Source organism: Papio anubis, chromosome 17 (genome assembly GCF_008728515.1).
Source record: "Papio anubis isolate 15944 chromosome 17, Panubis1.0, whole genome shotgun sequence".
NCBI lineage: Eukaryota > Metazoa > Chordata > Mammalia > Primates > Cercopithecidae > Papio > Papio anubis.
The window spans coordinates 64,145,747-64,164,744 of record NC_044992.1 but is presented as its reverse complement, the minus strand read 5'-3'; the positions used below and the strand labels follow the sequence as shown (position 1 = coordinate 64,164,744).

Below are 18,998 nucleotides of genomic sequence, written 5' to 3'. Positions count from 1 at the left end.
GGAATGTGGGGACAAGAACCTTACCCCACCCTTCTAGAAGTCTCCCCAACTATACTTGTTTGAGATTATACATAATTTGGGCCAGGAGAGATTCAAATCATCTAGACCAGGTGTCAGCAAACTAAGACCAAGGCTAAAACTGACTGGCTGCCTATATATATAATATATAATATAATATATATAATATAATATATATTATATATTATATAAGTATTATATATAATATATTATATATAGAAATATATAAATTTTATAAATATATACAATTATATACAATATATGTAAAATACAATATATAATATATATAAATATATATTTATAAAAACATATAAACAAAATATGATATAAACATATATAATATAATATAATTATATTATATAATTATATTAAATTATTAAAATATTATTTAAAATAATATATAATATATAATATATTATATAATAAATATAAAAATATATAAATTATATATATATAATTCTATTAGAACACAGCCATGCCCATTGGCTGCCATATTATCTATGGCTGGTTTTGCCATACAACAATAGAGTTGAGAAGTTGCAACAAAGACTGTATGATCGGCAAAGCCTAAAATATCTGCTATCTGGCCCTTTCCAGGAAAACTGTAACCACTGAAAGTTCGCTGTTTCGATTCTGGGCAAGATGCTATGGCAGAAACAGGACCATGATGAACTACTTAGAAAAATACATAAGACCATGTGAGCTCTTAAACAATTTTTTGGTTATATAATTGTAAAGTAGAAAATAAAGAGCCACCCCTAATTCTATCACCCTGTAGTAAGAACTGTTAATATTTTGCTGTGTTTGCATTTAGCTGTTTCTATGCACATACAAAAATAAAAGTATATATAATTACATAATTAAAATCCTACTATGTTTAGTTTTGTATCTTCTATATGTTTGTGTTTTACAGTTTTTGGCGACCATTTTAAATGTCCTTGAAAATTCCTTGTTAACATGACTTTTAATAACTTTTTAATATATGTCACGACACCATTTGACTTCTAGGTAATTTTTGGTTATTCCTAATTCAAAATATTGTTTGCTATATCAAACAGCATGAACAGAAATTTTTGTCTGATTCTTTGATTATTTCCTTGAGATAGATTCCCAGAAGTGGAATTACTGGGTTAAAGGGTAAGGACAATTTTCAGGGTCTTGATAACATATTGCCAAATTGCTTTCCAGAAAGATTGTACCAATTTATGTTCCCACCAGCAATGTACGAAATTGCCACCTTACCCTACTCTCACCAGCACTGTGCACTATCATTTTAAAAAGTTACCAAATTGATAGGCAAAAATTGCATTTTGTTGTTTTGATTTGAATTTCTTTGATTACTGGTGAGGTTAAACATTTTTTTCATATGTTAAACACTTCTTCGTATGTTTATGGCCAAAGGGAATCTTAATAATGGTCTTCAAGTGTGCAAAGGGGTTATTTGGTAGATTGGGACCAGCTGTTCTCAAAAAGAAACTGGAAACATTTAAACTTCAGCAAGAAAGCAATAGGCCAAAGGTTCTTCAGTGAAAGATGGTCCTAAGAGTGGTCAAACTCTACTGAAACTTATGATACAGCTCAGCATCTCTTTACTCAAGGTGCAAGGAGAACCAAGAAAAATAGTTGTAAATTGCTGGGTGCTTATAAGTGCTAGAGATACTGCTCACATGTACATATGTTTGCATTTAAATGCTCACAAAAGCCCTGTGAGAAACATGAGACTTAGACATAATTTATTATTGATTATCCCAAGTAGGATTGGAATCTTCACCGTAAAATCCTGGATTCATAACCGTTCTGCTATACTGCCTCTGAGAGAACAGAAAATGAACTTTTCTGGCTCAGAGGTTTTGCAAATTCTTCATAAAATGAAGGAAACGCGAATTCACCTCCCAACCCCTCAGCATGACATCTTCTCTCCAGCACAAATCACAGCCTAGTTGTTTGCTGCATAAACCTTTTATTGGCTGCCCTTTCCTTAGGACGAGAGCAAAACCTTTGACTTGACCCATACCATCAGCCTGGACTCTGCTGATTCCTGCCCTCACCTCTAGTTTGCTTCTCTTCAGCCCACCTACTGGACTAGATCCCTATCTATCTCAGGACATCTTGCAAAAGTTGTTCCCTTTGCAGAAACTGTCTCCTTACCACCAGTCTCTAACCACCACATGTGTGCATGCATGCATACACACACAAAAACATACATGGTTCTCTTGATACGTCTTGTATTTCTCCTTCAAAGAAATAATGTGTGATTATTTGATGAACGCCTGTCTCTCCCACTGGGACCATCAGTTTAGAAATGATGTGGATATGCTCACCAAGTTATTTGCAGAGCTTAGCAGAGTGGGATAGAAGAGGTATGGAACAAGTATTTATTGACTAAATGGACGAATGAGTGAGTGAATGAATATAAGCTCCCTGCTACTATACCTGGGGTGTGCATGTTCTCAGTATTACATCCAACCTGGTCCTGGTTTTTCCCTCTGCCTATCCTATCCCTCTTTTTACCCCTAACCAAACAGCTTTCCTAACCTCTTCAGCCCCTCCGATTGTCAGCTCATTTGGAAGTTCATGGAGGGTAGGAACAGCCTCTCATTTCTTCAGTGGCTGTCTCAGCGTCTAGCAAGGGGCCATGGACTTAGTCAGTACCCAGCGTTTATACTGAGTGAATTCATTTGGACAACTGGTGGCTATCAACCTGCCTCCTTCTTTTTGCAGACCTACGCCGGAGACCTCACCAGGTGCACATATTTCCTGCTGCTGAATGGCTTAGACTGGGATTTGCAAGGAATCACGAAGTTCAAGACCTCTGCCTTTCTTTTAGAAGAAGGCACCAGCTGGTTCTCCAATGTTGAAGGTCTTCTCCAGAGATGTGAGTTCATTCCAGGACCCACGCCAGCATTTAAAAAGTGCTCTGATCCTTTGTTCAGGGCAAGATAATCAGATGGTCAGTACAGAGGACTCCCCATGATACCAATTCTGGCAGTGGTTGGGCAGGGTTTGCTCTTGTGATCAGACACAAGGTGAACCTGGGCAGGGATTTTTGGTTGTTTTTATTTAAGGATATCCCAGACCCTTTAGCAGGTACTCAAAATTAGGTGGATGAATCTATATATTCCTGGGCCACAGGGGCATGCAGAAGGAGTGAAAACACAAGAAGGAAGACATTGTTTTGGCTGCTGACATTTCCTGAGAGAGCTGAGAAGTCCCCTTCATTTTAGGCATGGGACCCAGATGGCTGAGTGATGGGTGAACAGCCCTTTTTCTCCAGCTCTGCATGCCTCATTCCCAACCCTCTATCCTGAGCTCCAGGGAAGGCCCTCATGCGATTTAGCATCAGAGCTCTAATTAGATGACTTTCTAACTCTGGGCACATGTCTGGACCTTCTGGGCCACTGGTGGAGGAATAGAGGAAGAAACCCCAGCCCCTCTGGTGTGTGGTGGTCTGGGCCCCTTCAACTTGGCCACTTCCGTATCCCAACCCCAAGTGCACCTGATCACCATATCCCTGGTACTCCCATGGAATGGCTGTGATGGTACCTGGATCAATGCATACATTTGGGCATCTGCATAGCGCCATATTGTTTTCCGTTTATAACTTATCTATTTTGTTATCCATCTACACACCCGTTAATCACTCACTCATCACAAGGTCTCTGAGACTATACTACATTTTAATTATGTTTCTAGGGATGAACGGTGATACAAACCTGAATGAGACACCTCTGTAGCATTTGGGGCTTCTCTGTACCCATCCTCATTCACTGTCCATGTCAGGGAAGCAGGGAGGGTGGTGTGGAGCAGGGACTAGGGCCAGACATCTCTGGGTTGGAATATGGGTCTGCCACCTGCTCTGTGACTCTGCAGCTTAGAGAGGTTAAAGGACATTGAAACATAGAGTTGATAATAGTACCTATGTCATGAGGTTGTAGAGAAACACAGAGAAAGCCATCAGTTAAGTTAATGGTTGGTATTTTTATTTACAGACCTTAAGGTGTGGGGAGATTACAACTTGCTCAAGGTCTCATAGCTAGAAGATGTCAGAGTGATAACTCAAACCATGTCACGTGACTGTAAGCCCAAAGAGGCCTATAGAAGGTTGTTTGATCTTCTGAAGGAAGCACAAATCACCATTCCAACATGAAAGATGGAGAAACTTAAGTCCAGAGAGGTTTAAAGGACTTGTCAAAGGCAATGAAACAAGTGGTATGTGAGCTTAGGTCTCCTGGCTTCCAGTCCAATGTTCTTTGAATATGATTTTCAGCCACTGGGAAGGCCAAATGGTACATGAGAGTAAGTCACTTAGGATAAAATAAAAGTCCATGCTAAAAATAGCCTTCCACCTTGCAAATGAATGGGATTTCCCTGAAGGAAAGATAGACTGCTGTAGAACACCATAAAGTTAGCTTTCTGAGATCATTTGTCTACCCAGTGTCTACCCAGCTAGTACACAGTGTGCAGCCACTCTGCATGGGAAGTTCTGGGAAGGGTTTCAACCAGCACACTCAATCCTGCTGGTTGTGACCAGCAGGACAATTGCTGAGCCAAATTCTGAGCACCTGCACGTGGAAGTGGGATCTTACAGAAATCTAGGGCATAAAGGAGACAGGGATATTAGACCCTGGCTACTTTAACATACTCACTTTACAGATGAGGAAACTGAGGCCCAGGGAGGATAAATGACTTGCTCAAGGTTAGCCAGTTGGTCAATGGCAAAGACTAAACCAGAATCCAGGTCTCCTCTCTCCAGCCAGAGTCTTCAAGTAAAGTCCCTAGGAGGTCAAGCCAACTCTTGCTGCTGCTGCCAGTCTAAGGACAGATGTGGCCACTTTCTCCAAAGTATCTCAGAAAGCTAACTTTATGGCGTTCTACAGAAGTCCTAGCTTTCCTTCAGGGGAACCCTACTCACTTGCAAGATGGAAGGCTATCTTTAGCATGGACTTTTATTTTCTCCTAAGTGACTTACTCTCTCATGTACCGTTTGGCCTTCACAGCAGCTGAAAAGACAGTTCCTAGGAAAATCTAGAACATTTATGCTTATGTGTGTTGCAGTTCTCCTTAGTGAGTAGAAGGGCAGAGCCCATAGTGGGTGGTGTTTAGACTGGGAGGAGGGAGACGCTGGAGTCAGCCAGGGAGTGAGGACTAGGTATGTTCCTTTCAAGTGGGATTTGTTCAATTGCAAGTGAGAAAAAAGCTAAACTTAAACTAGACTTAAAAAAAAGAAATCCATTGGCTCATTTAAGAACTACCACAACTCCTTCAGGCACAGCTTGATCTAGAGATTTAAATCATGTTAAATCATTTAAACTACTTTATTTGCCTCCATCTGTGGTGGAGACCTTTGGGGTTCATTCTTAAGTAGTTCTTACCTTCTGGGCCACGTTGGACGGCCATATTTCCCTGTCTCTTTGAGTTTAGGCAAGTCACATGACAACTTCTAGCCAATAAAATGAGTGTATTATGTCTCTATTTCCCACTTCAGGAACTCTGAAAGCCACATGTTGAGATGGCCTCATTACAGATGGAGAGCGCCTGAACCCCCAAGTTAAGGAACAGCAGAAGAGAGTTGCCCTGGAAAATCATCTGACCCACATTGGACTTTATGTGAGGGGGAAATAAACCTTTATTATGTTAAGCTACACAATAATAATAATAATAACAATAATTGTGTTTATTTGTTACCTCAGCTTAGCATGGCCTTCCTACCTGACACAACATCTCTGGGTTTTGCTCTTCTCCACATTGGTTTAATTCTCAGGCAGGTTCTCCCTCTGGGCTCCTGGGCTCACACCCCCATGTCCAGCAGAATGAGCCACATTCCAGCCTGAGGAATGTGCTGACTGGCCAGGCATGGGTCAGGTGCCCTCCAGGGCAAGACTGATACTGGGTTTTCCAGAGAAAAATGGGGACACTGGTATCAGAAGAAAGGTGAGCATCAAGACCAAGATGTCCACACAGGTCTGGTGAGTCCCCACCTCAGTGATAGTCCCCCTGCACCGCCATGGATGAAGGTTGGCCTTGCAGCTAAAACCCAGGCTCTGGAAGCCCATGCTCTCACCCTGGTTCTCAATCACTTACTATAGGTACCATCTTGAGCACGTAGGTGAAACTCTTTAAGACTCAGTCTTCTCACCTGCAAATAGTAATAATTATGGCACCTGATTGCAATGACCTGAGCAAGGCTAGCTGGCTCTTGAGGGCAGCAGTTGAGCAGGAAGGGGAACTCTACGTGGATTCCTGTGAACCCCAGGAATAAAAGCCTAGGACACACCAAGGCGCCTCTGATGATCACCACTACTACCCTTCTTGAACAGGAAAATATTCTCAAAACAGATCTTCCTTTTGTAAACCTTTGAGCCCAGGGCAGCACAGAAGTTTGCAGGTTTTCAGCTCGTGCTTCTCTTCTCCACGCCTGTCTTTTACACTTAAGGTAACTGCAAAGCAAGATAAGGTTCTAAAGTGAGCACTCTTTGTGGGGTATTATTTATGGGCAGCAAATGGGACAGAGACTATTTCCCCTTCCGGGGGACTCAGGGTCTCTGGTATAAAAATGTAGGACTGGGGTGGTGAGAGTTCAGAGGGTGGAAATGGTGATTGGCTTCTGAATTTGCAGGCACAGCCAGATGGTTCTGATGTCGACATTACCCTTCCCAGGCTCACTGCCATCACTTGTGGGGAAACGCCAACTTGTGTGCATTTTGAGTGTGTCTTTGCAAACATCCTGCAATCACATAAATAACTGGGCTTCATCTGCCCTTCGCCTTCCCATTTTGTACCCACATTTCCCATAGCATTCCACTTCTCCACATTGTCTCACTGTGGAATTAAAATGCTCCTTTCCAGAGCAGCAATTAGAGAGATTATTTGACCGGACCAAGACTAGGGACTGGTACTTCTTCCAAAAAGACCGGGTGTTTATTATGTACCAGGCACAGGGCTTAGAATTTTGAATGTTTTATCTGATTTAATTCTTCCAAAATTTCAGTGAGGTGAATATCAGTTTCATCTCCATCTTCTGCAGGCAAGGAAGCGGAGACAAAGAGAATTTATAGACGGGAGCCTGAAGCTAGCAAAGAGTGGAGACGGGGCTTCAGTTTAGGCAACTGGAGTCCAGAGCCCCTGTGTGTAGTCCCAAAGCTCTGTCTCCCACATCCTTTCAGAGTGGCTTGGTTACTCTGTCGTGCAAAGGACAAGGCAGAATTTGGGAATCCTCTGAAACTCCCAAATTCTGGTGCTCCTGTAATCATCTCCCGTGAACCCATCCCTCACATTTTGTGGTGAGGAGAATGTGAACTTTGACTTCCCAGACCTGGATAAGAAATCTCCTAGGTTTTTTTTTTTTTTTTTTTTTTTTGAGTAATTGTGGAAACTGCACAGGTCGTCTGATCTTCCTTATCTTGACTTCCCCTTGGAAACCAGGTGATATGGTTTGGATCTGTGTCCCTGCCCAAATCACATGTCAAATTGTAATCCCCAGTGTTGGAGGTGGGGCCTGGTGGGAGGTAATTGGATCGTGGGGTGGAGTTCTCATGAATGGTTTAGCACCATCCCCGTGGTGCTGTTCTTATGATACTGAGTGAGTTTTTGTACGATCTGGTTGTTTAAAAGTGTGTAGCACCTCCCTCCTTGCTCTCTCTTCCTCCTGCTCTGGCCGTATCAAATGTTTGCTCCCCCTTTGCTTTCCACCATGATCATAGGTTTCCTGAGGCCACCCCTGAAGCCAAGCAGATGCCAGCATGATACTTCCTGCACTGCCTGTCGAATCGTAAGCCAATTAAACCTCTCTATAAATTACCCAGTATCAGGTATTTCCTTATAGCAATGTGAGAACAGACTAATACAACAGGCATGGCCATCCCTGATAGGGATCTGGCGAGGCTTAAGTGACAGCGTGTGCATGGGTTGCTCAGAGCCCAGCCCACAACTTTCCCCTCCTTCCTCTACCTTTGGACTGAGTGGCAGTGGCAGGGCTGAACACACTCTAGACATCATTGAATCCAGTCTCTAGACCTTAACTCCCTGGGGCATTGCCACCTGGATCTCGTTTCTCTCCCTCTTCCTCCCTTATTTCTTTTCTCTTTGTCATTATTATCATCATGGTCGAGTGTCCTCTTTGAACACCCTTCCTGATGCTGCCAGTATTTGCCAGGGGTTAGCAGGACCTAGATGAGCTGCAGCCCCCCGCCCCCCGCCCCCTGCAGGTGTGCTGGGCAGCACACCACCTAATTTCTCCAACTTCCAATCACGGTGTTTCTCAGCTCTCCTAGAACAGCATTGCTTAAACTTTCATGTTCATAAAATCCCCTGGAAACCATGTAAAAATGCAGATTCCAATCCTGGCTCTGGGGTGGGGCTTGAGAGACTCCACCTCTAATAAGTTTCCAGGTGATGCCAATACTCCTGGTCCACAGAGTGCACGTTGAGTAGCAATGCCCTGGAATATTCTCTCCCATGCGATCTGACACATCTCTCAGGAAAGAGATTCTACAGCTGCTCCACAGTGGTCATTGTGTCTAGAGACTGTTTTGGTCCAATAGACCACTTTAAAAGGGAAATACAGGCCAGGTGTGGTGGCTCACATCTGTAATCCCAGCACTTTGGGAGGCTGAAGCTGGTGTATCACCTGAAAGTTAGGAGTTCGAGACCAGCCTGGCCAACATGGTGAAACCCCGTCTCTAATAAAAATACAAAAAATTAATAGGGCGTGGTGGCAGGTGCCTGTAATCTCAGCTACTCGGGAGGCTGAGGCAGGAGAATCACTTGAACCCAAGAGGCAGAGGTTGCAATGAGCCGGGATTGTGCTATTGCACTCCAGCCTGGACAACAGGAGTAAAACTTCGTCTCAAACAATAAACAAATAAAAACAGGCTGGATGCAGTGGCCACGCCTGTAATCCCAACATTTTGGGAGGCCAAGGCAGGTGAATCACCTGAGGTCAGGAGTTCAAGACCAGCTTGGCTAACATGGTGAAACCCCGTTTCTACTAAAAATACAAAAAAAAAAAAGCCAGGCATGGTGGCCCATGCCTGTAATCCCCTACATGGGAGGCTGAGGCAGGAGAATTGCTTGAACCCAGGAGGCAGACTTTACAGTGAGCCGAGATGGTGCCCGTGCACTCCAGCTTGGGCAACAAGAGTGAAACTCCGTCTCTAAATAAATAAATAAAACTAAAAGGGAAATATAAACATGCTTGGGGTGCAGACTTCGAGGCAGGAAGGCCCACATTCCATCTTATTCACCAATTACAACATATATGCTTTGGGGTCAGTGGTTCTAACAGTGTGGTCCCTGGGAGCCACCTGAGTATCACCTGGGAGCTTGCTGAAAAGGCAGACTCTCTGATCCACCTTTAGACTCACTGAATCAGCCACTCTGCAGATGTGTCCAGCAACCTAGCTTTCGTGAGCCTTCCAGGTGTCTGAGAACCACTCCTTGGATAATTCTTAACATAAGGGGTCTCAATTCTGGTGACATGTAAGGGTCACCTGGGGTGAACTTTAAAAACATAGACCAATTATATCAGAATCTCTGGAGTGTAGAGACTGGGCATCCAAAAACAAAAACAACTTTTTGGCAGCCCAGTTTGAGAGCTACTGGTTTCACCTCTCAGGTACTATTTGGCCATACCTGAATGGAGATGCGAAATCCTAATGCCAGCACAGTAGAAGGGAAGACACAGGGGTTAGTAGATGAGAAGCACCTGCCAGGGAGGACTTTCCAATAAGAAATAACGCCTGTGAACCTGGCCCCAACTCCATTCAGATGGAGACTTGCTTTTTTCAAAGACGGCACTTGACTCTGACATTAATAATGACAGAGAGAAAAGAAATGAAGGAAGGAGAGGAAGAGGAAGAAACAAGACTGGGTTTGTGGCAATGCCCCAGAGACCCATAATCTCCATTGTTAACCTGCACATAGAGGGAGAGGTATTGTATCTCTTGATCTCTGCCATCTCTGCTTCACCTTCTATTGGGAAGTGGCTGTTGGTTTTCAACTATAAAGTTCCCTTGAGTGTTGACATTCCTAATCTAATGTTTACAAGGCATCTCAAGAAAAAACGTAAAACTGTTAGATCACCTTTCTAGCCCTAGACCACCTACCAAGAACCCGTCCTCTGCTGTGATGTTTTTGCTTTTTTATTTTTGCTGGATGTGTGAGCGTGCAGGGCTAGGGCTTCGGCTTCCTTCCTTCTTTCCTCCTCTTCGTCTCATGTCCACACTCTGCTCTGGAGGAGCCACAGATATCAGGTGTGTGATTCATTCCAAGCTGTCATTTTCAGCAGCGCATTGGCCAGGTCCAGCTTTTCTTTCTTCCTTCTACATCCTCCCCTCGCGGTGGGGATGATGATCGAGGTAATGAAAACCCTCCACAGCCCTCTCTCTTTTCCCCAGCTCTCCTCTCCGCCACTCAATAGGAGCTTTGTCTTTGCAAAGAGCAAACCTGAAACCCATCCGGCCCCAGAAATTGTTGTCTGCCGGCTCCTGTGCTATTTGGATCCTGACTCTGTTAGAGATCTTGTAATTTAAACTTCAACCTGCTTATTAGAAATTCGAAAGAAATTATCTAATAATATTTAAAATCTCAGGAAAAATAGACAAAGCCTCTTCTCGCCCATCCCCCTTCCTTTGCTTGTCTTGCACCTCTCCTTTTGGGTTACTCCAAGACCCGGGCTCCCTACATGGTGCTGGGAATTGATTCATCTTAAACAAATGTCATGAATCGCTCACCTGTTTCCAGGGTTCTAAGGGCAAGATGTGGCTGGCTGGAGTCCTTTTATTTTGGGGGAGGAACTGAAAGTACAGCAGTACAGCTCTGGTTTTCCTGTCCCCTTGGGTTTTCAGCTGAGAATTTCAGCAGTCTCATCTTCTAGATGCTTGGAACTGTTTATTCTGTGTGGTCAAAATTGAATTATTACTCTGACTAGTGTTGCTGCAAAAACAATGAGCTTTCATCTTCCCCACTTGCCCATTTCCTACTCCCTGACTCTTTGGAGAGCTGGCCTTTGTGAACCCGTGTGTGTGTGTGTGTGTGTGTGTGTGTGTGTGTGTGTGTGTGTGTTTAGCAGGGAGTGGATTGAGGGAGCTGCTATTCTTTGTTCATTTCCCCTTGAGATGACAATTCAAATATTGTCATTCCAGGAATGGGCTTGATCCTGCCCTCCTCACCTCTGAGTCAGAAGGTACTTGTGCTGCCTTGAACAAGGAAGGATAGCTTTACTATTATAGGAAGAGTCAAAAGGTCTAGGTCACTGTGGCTCTGCCCAGGCTTGCTGTGTGGCCTTGAGAGAGTGGCCTCCACCCTCTGGGTTTATGTTCTTTTTTTTATAGTAAAGGGAGTTTGACCACTACAGCCCATTCCATCTCCAAAAGCCTGCATTTCCACACTAGTGAGCATCTCCAGAGTGGCGAACAACTTGCGTTTCCAGAGTCAGTGCCTAGACCCCTTGGCCCTTCTTCCCCAAATCTCAGATCCACTTTTCTAAGCTCTTCCATTAAGCTTCATCTCTTATATAAGGAGTAGAGGGGAGATCTAGAGATGGCAATGGGTTTGGATGCATGAAGGATAGTTAGTTCTCTAGGCAGGTGGATCTCCAAGAATGGGACAGGACCAGCAGGATTTGCATCACTGGGGAACTTGTTGTAAATGCAAATTCTTGGGTGAATAAGACATCTCAGGAATGGGTCCCAAGAGTCCAGGTTTTAACAAGCCCTTTAGGTGACTCTAATCGATGTTCAAGTCTCAAGCCCACTGTTCTGGGCTCAGTCTGGAGAGGTCAGCAAGACAATATAGACACAACCTGCATCTTTTTTGGTCCATTACATATTGGGTCCTTTGTTCTCCCATGGACAGGAGCAGGGCCATATCCTTCTGGAGAGGTCTGACATTCTCTGCATGAGCTTAGGCTCTCTAAAAATCTTTTTTTCTTTTTCCTGGAAAAGTCGACTTCTCTCCACTCTGAGTGTGGCAGCCAGATTGTTTGGATTTGGGAAAATGGCTAAAAGTAGAAATACAAGAAAATAGATCAAATGAAGAAAATATAGTTTTCACTTGGGCCACATATTCAACATCAAGTGACAACTTAGTGGCAATAGTCATTATTATTCCTCTAACATGTATTACCTGAGAAACCACAAGGCATAGCTGAACTGCAAGGCAAGTAGGTGCAGAAGAAGACATGCCATCTGATCCACAGTTCAGTGCTGGGGCAACCTGACTCTGTTTCTGGCAGTGAGATGACATATGCCAGGAAGTTCCCTTCCTTGACTCAGAGCTAAAAGCTTCTCTCCCAGGAACTGAGCTTCTAAGCAGCTGACTGTTAGGTCCTTAATAAATTTTTTTAAAAACCTATTTATTAAATATTTACCTGCATGTGTCTCAGTACTGAAAATTTCTAAAAACAAATAGTCTTTCAAAGCTAATCAGTTTTCTGTGCAATCCAGAAACCACACTCCCAGCTATGTATCTCACTCATTGAACACTGTAGTCCACAGAAAATTCTACATACGAGTGTTTATAGCAGCTTTATTTGTAATTATCCAAAACTAGAAGCAACAACGATGTGTTTCAATAGCTAAATGGGTCAAGACACTTTGATGCATACATATGTTGGAATACTATTCAGTGACACAAAGGCATGAGCTATCAAGGCCTGCAAAAACATGGATGAATCTTAAACATGTATCACTAAGTGAAAGGAACTGGTCTGAAAGGGTACATGCCGTGTGATTCTATATATATGGAAAAGGCAAAAATATACACAGCAAAAAAATCAGCGTTTTCCAGATGTTCTGGAGGGAAGGAGTTGAATAGGTGTTGGGCAGGAGATTTTTTAAGGCAATGGAACTATTCTGTATGATTCTGTGATGGTATAGACAGAACACTATGCATTTGTCAAAATCCACAGAACTTTACGGCACATTACGAATCCTAATGTATGCAATTTAACAAATTGTTGAGGAGGTTGGGAAATCATAGAGTGGAATGGAGAATGTGACAAAATAATCTAGATGTATTATAATTGTATGAAACAAGCTAACTGAAGGGGTTGGCGGGAAAAGGTGCTGATCTAAGTAACTTTGAAATGCGGGAGTAAGACTAAAGGCAAAGGAACTGCCTGTAAGCACTTTACTGTAGCTGATAAAGTTGTTTCCCAGGGGGTATGGGTCAACAATTCTGATACTGCTGTATGTGTAGACTGCAGTTGAACAGTCCTGCACAGGGATGGTGACCGGCGGGAAGCTTGTTTTTCACTGTGGGAGCAGGACTTTAAAGCCCAGCAATGGGAGGAATCTAGGATGATCTATGTGGTAATGGACTAGAGTTGGAAGAATATCAGTGTAAGTTTATGTTTAACTTAATAGAGATACAGATGATTACATATAGAAACATTTGTAAACACGTGTGTGGAGAGACATGGACTAGTCTATGCACATACATTTCCTTGCTTTGTCAGCTAGGAAAGGCTTAGAATTAACCACAACCTAGTCACGGTGAGCACACTGAGATCCCAGATCTTGTTTTCTAGTACTATTCTGCAGTAAGAAGAACTGGAGCTCCTTGAAGAAATAGCTGATTCTAGAGGTGGGGCAGGACATATCCAAGATGAGCCTGGAGCATCGGTAGAGCCAGAAAGTGAGGAAGTGTTCAAAATACAAACAAACAAAATTTCAAAAACTAACACACACAATGATGGGGATAGGTCAAAGGAACACTGGCACCAATGGAAAGAACTCCCAATGGCCAAACCTGGAACAATTTGAACAAGAAAATAAAGTTAACTAGATTATAACACAAAGTATAAAACAAATACCCATGAGTCCATACTGATATAAAGAAACAATTGAATCAATAAATAAGTGGGAGCTAGTAGACAAATCTTCCATGCAGAAGAATTCAAAATAATTTAGGTAGATACTCTGCCCACAAGGAAGTAGGATCTAGTAACATCCTTTCAGAGAGTACAGTATGGAAAGGCTGGGAACCAAGTAATGTTCAGTGGAGAAAGTAAGAAATAACGCTTCAGCCAGGTGTTCAAGGTCAGTATCAGCAGTGATGTCCTGTTTTGTCTGCACCGTTGATACAAGATGATAAGAGTGGCACTATACCTCTCAGATCTTCTTTCCCAAAACTCATTACCCCTGTCTAATGAGAAAGACATCAGACACATCCAAGTTGAGGGACATTCTACAAAAGATTTGACCAGTACTCCTCAAAACTGTCAAGGAAGGTCATGAAAAACAAGTGTGAAAACTGTCACAGCCAATAAGAGCCTAAGCAGACGTGACAGGTAAGTGTAGCGTGGTATCCTGGATGGAATCCTGCAACAGAAAAAGGACATTAAGAAAAAAAACTAAGGGACTCTGAATAATGTATGGACTTTATTTAATAATAATGTATCAATGTTGGTTTCATTAATTGTGACAAATATACCATATTCATGTAAGATATTGACAACAGGGGAACTAGATACATGGGAATTCTCTGCACCAAATTCACAACTTTTCTATAAATCTAAAATTATGCTCAACTTCAAAGTTCATTTTAGAAAAACAAAACGGAGAAGGTTCTTGTCCTTAGAGATTAAAGTCAAGATCAAGGACATTGATAAGGAGTCATAATAAAATACTGAGAACAGATTCAATATTGAACTGTCTGTGAATGAAATAAGTGGTAAAGTGAATATATTTTCTGCCCAGGCAACTCTGTCAGCTCCTGTAAGCTCCATGAAAGCAGGGACTTGCTTAGGCGACATATTCCTAGCAGGTGAGGGGGTGGAGGAACTTGGGGGTGGTGGAGGGGCTACAGTTTTAAATAGGGTGGTCAAAGAAGATTGGCTAAGAAGGTGATATTTAAACAAAAAACAGAAGGAGGAAGTAAGCCAGGTATCTAGCGGGAGGTGGGGTAGGGAAGGTTGAATTTAGAACTCTGGAAATAAAACCATCATTCATGTAAGGATACCAGGGGGTGGAAAGGCAATACTGCATTTAAACAATAAGTGTTCTGCTGTGTGTGAATGACCATAATTGCAATAGAATTTTAGCAAAGGGAGAAATCAGTGGGGTTTGGAGAGTTAAACAAGGCCTTAGGGGAGGGACGCTGAGGTTGCACTGGGATTGGAGGAATGGGAGGAGGCTGGAGCAATACTCTGCCTGTCTGAAGGCGCTGAGCATGCAGTGAGAGAGGAGGAATGAGAGGAGGCACATACTGCGGAAAGCAGAAAGTCAGCCTGTCCACAAGGGAAGGGATGGGGATCAGGAACTTGAAGGGCAGGAGAGTTCTTGACCTTGGTATATGGATGATGAGAGTGGTGTCCGGGGAGTGAAGCCCCAACAGGAAAGATGGAAGGATTGAAGGAGGGAGACAGAAGACTAGGGTCCAGAGCTTTCTCTAGGAATTGCTGGGATCTCTGGGTGCTTTGCCTTGGAATTGGCAGTGGGGATGGACAGAAAAGAGTATATGGAGGAATGAACAATTGGATTGGTGGCAGGTGGATCAGAGAGTTGAGGGAGAGGGAGAGGTCACAGGTAAGGCCAGGGCTTCTGCCAAGGACCCTTGAAATTGGCAAGAGGAGGACAATGGCCATAAATACGTTCAGTCCTTGGAATCCATGACAGAGCCTGTGAGCTGCTCCACCTAATGGGAGAGTGCACGGAGTCAGTGGTGCAGTCTCATTTATCTGAATTGGATTGGTGGATGTTGCTGAGGAGAAAAGGAAGGAAGTTGGATGTTTTCATAAATAAGAGCTGTAATTCCTTCAGTCTCTACTACGAGCCTCACACTCTTCTGAGTATTCTTCTATTATCAGCAGCTCTCAACTGGGCACACATGGCCATGTCTGGAGACAGTTTTGCTTGTCATGACTTGGGAGACAGGTGCTCCTGACATCTCATGGGAAGAGGCTGGGGTGCTGCTAAATGTCATACAATGCACAGGACAGACCCTCATGACAAAGAACCATCCAGGCCAAAATGTCAATGGCACTGAGGTTGGAAAATACTGCCTTCTATACACCTAAAATCTCAAGTCCCACCTAGGTGTGGTGGCTCATGCCTGTAACCCCAGCACTTTGGGAGGCCGAGGCTAGTGAATCACCTGAGGTCAGGAGTTCAAGACCAGCCTGGGCAACATGGTGAAACACCATCTCTACTAACAATACAAAAATTAGCTGGGCGCAGTGGCGCATGTCTGTAATCCCAGCTACTCGAGAGACTGAGGCAGGAGAATCGCTTGAGCCCAGGAGGCAGACGTTACAGTGAGCCGAGATCGTGCCACTGCACTCCAGCCTGGGCGACAGAGCGAGGCTCCATCTCAAAAAAAAGAAAAAGAAAAAGAAAAAGAAAAAGAAAAATCTCAAGTTCCTCATAACCTGGGAGGAAGGATAATGTCTTTCTCATTTTAGGAGTGAAGTTAATGAGACTCAGAATGATTCAGGGGTTCCCACCTGGATAGGGCACCACCCCCTAAGAGGTATTTGGAATGCGTGGGGTGATTGTGGAGGTCCCCAAAGCCTGGGGGGAGGTACGGGGCCCTGCTGGCAGTGAGTGGGTGGACGCTAGGGGGGTCGAATGCCCTGCCATATGTGGACACCCCTGCCGATACTCCTCCCACAGAGAAACCCTGGAATGGAGATGCCCAAGGCCTGATGGCTGCAGGAGGCAGAACCAGGCTTGGAACTCTGACCTGTCTGTCTCTTTCCCCTGAAGGATGGGTTTCTTTGGCTCAGGAGAACTTAAGGCTCCCTGGCCCTCTGCTGTCTGTTAGCAGAGCCCTCCTCGTGGGGGGTCCCTGGCACATCCTCTTTGCACCAGATTTTTCAGCCACCTTCCATGAACACTGTATAACAACTAATGCCTTTGTATTCTCACCTATAAAATGGTGTAAACATCCACACTCATTTTGTTCCTGGGGGTGAAATGAGATAGTCCAAGTCTCAGTCTATTGCTTTATGCAAAGCAAGCATGGAAAATCCGGGAGGAGGCCATGTTCAAAGAACTTGTTGCAGAATGTGTGCTAGGAGCCCAGCACCTTGCAAAAACCATGTGAAATTGTCCGCATCTTCAACTTTGCGAACGTCCCCTGCAGGACACCGGGGTTCACTAATATTTGCTAAAGACGGCCCTTCAGTATAAGCTATTATTGGTGAGTGTGTTCACTTCCTGGGAGGCTTAAACAGCAGTATCATAAACTGGGGGGCTTAAGCAGAAATTGATCATCTCCCAGTTCAGCTGGGTTGGTTCCTTCTGAGGGCTGTGTGGGTGAACCTGCCCCAGGCTGCCTACCAAGCTGTGAGGAGACCCAAGCGTTTCTTGGCTTGTGAACAGCTTCCTCCCTTTGTCTTTACATCATCTTCCATCTGTGTGTGTCTGTCAAGTGTCCAAATTTCCCTTTTTTATAAGGATACCAGCCCTGACGGATTAGGGCCCATGTATATGATCTAATTTTAACTTTGTTACCCCATGTAAAGGTCCTCTTTCCAAAAAAGTCACATTTTGAGTCAGTAGGGGACTTCCATAGAACTTTTTTTGGGGGGATGAGGGGATGTACAATTCAACCCACACAGTGAGACAATGAGAAGGCACAGCTGAATCACCTCCCCTTGCTGTCAGAGGGAACCCCAGGCCCTGTGATTAGTAAACCCTAGCCTCTAACTCCTGTTTTTTCAGACTGTAACATTCCCCATAATTTTTTAAGTTTGGAAGGAATAAGAACTCGACAACACTTGTCTAAGGTAGAAGGGTGAATGGGAACTTTTTTTTTTTTTTTTGAGATGGAGTTCCACTTTTGTTGCCCAGGCTGGAGTGCAATGGCATGATCTCGGCTTATTGCAACCTCCGCCTCTCAGGTTCAAGTGATTCTCCTGCCTCAGACTCCCAAGTAGCTGGGATTACAGGCGCACGTCACCATACCTGGCTACTTTTTGTATTTTTGGTAGAGGCGGGGTTTGAACTCCTGACCTCAGGTGATCCACCCGCCTCCGTCTCCCAAAGTGCTGGGATTACAGGCTTGAGCCACTGCACCTGGCCAGGAACCTCCTATCAGAAATCACCACCCTTCTCAGCCAACCCGATTCCTCTTCCTGACATTCCGAGACACACTCTGATGCTCTGATAGTCCAGCCTTGAGGCGAGCATATCACAGCCTGGAGTCTGGCTCCTCCATGACCAACAACAAGGCCTGGAGCAAAGCAACAACGCTGTTGCTATCCTGGAAAGGAGAGTCACCTCACCTAGAGAAACCAGAACTATGCTGGGCTGTTTTGCAGATGACATGTGCAGTGAGAGCATGCAAATAGTTTTGCATCGGACGTTCCTCGGCAGGAATGTGCAAAAGCATATTTGGTTAAGCAGTGTCTGCACCGTAATTATTACCCGCCGCCTTTTTGCTTCAACACTTTACCTCTAACCCTAACAATTTCCTGCTTTGGGATGCTCTTGCTATGACATCCTGTGGTTTCTGTTCTGTTGCAATGAATTCCTTACTATTCCTTACTGCTGTTATCTCATGCAAATTCACCAGGGATGTGGAGGAGCATAACCTGGTGGGAGATGGTGGTACCGCTGCAACTTCCCCATTCTCTTTCCTCTGCAGTTAATCTGTTGATAAAAAATGAACAGATGGAAGAGTCAAAGGCCAAGGAAGAGCCACTATCTGGTCAGTCTGAGTTGTTTCCACTGGATTCACAGAGGTCAGGAGCTGCTATGAGTGGTTCTGGGCACGGAGCAATCATGTTACCTTCGAGATCTGCCAGAGTGACCCTTTTCAGATGTTACCGAGTGAATGCCGTGATCCTGCTGCTTTCTGACTCATATGGAGGAGTACAGTCCCAAGTCTTGCTCTGGCTGGGGAAGTTTCGTCCCTCATGACCTCATTCTTTCCCATGGTCACCTACCTGAGCATCTGCTGCCAACTTTTGCATTTCTTTTTCCCACTGCCTGGAATGTTGTCCTTCTAGATGGTCTCGTGGTTGGCCCTTCATG

General features: G+C 44.1%; 1 long non-coding RNA gene across 1 annotated transcript; it reads left to right on the top strand.

The window, feature by feature from the left end:
• The first annotated feature begins 489 nt into the window (after positions 1-489).
• On the top strand, positions 490-7,325 carry LOC110741520. The gene is made up of 3 exons (XR_002517776.2): positions 490-716; positions 2,740-2,893; positions 5,504-7,325. It is a non-coding gene; the product is annotated as an uncharacterized LOC110741520 (long non-coding RNA).
• Positions 7,326-18,998: the final 11,673 nt, after the last annotated feature.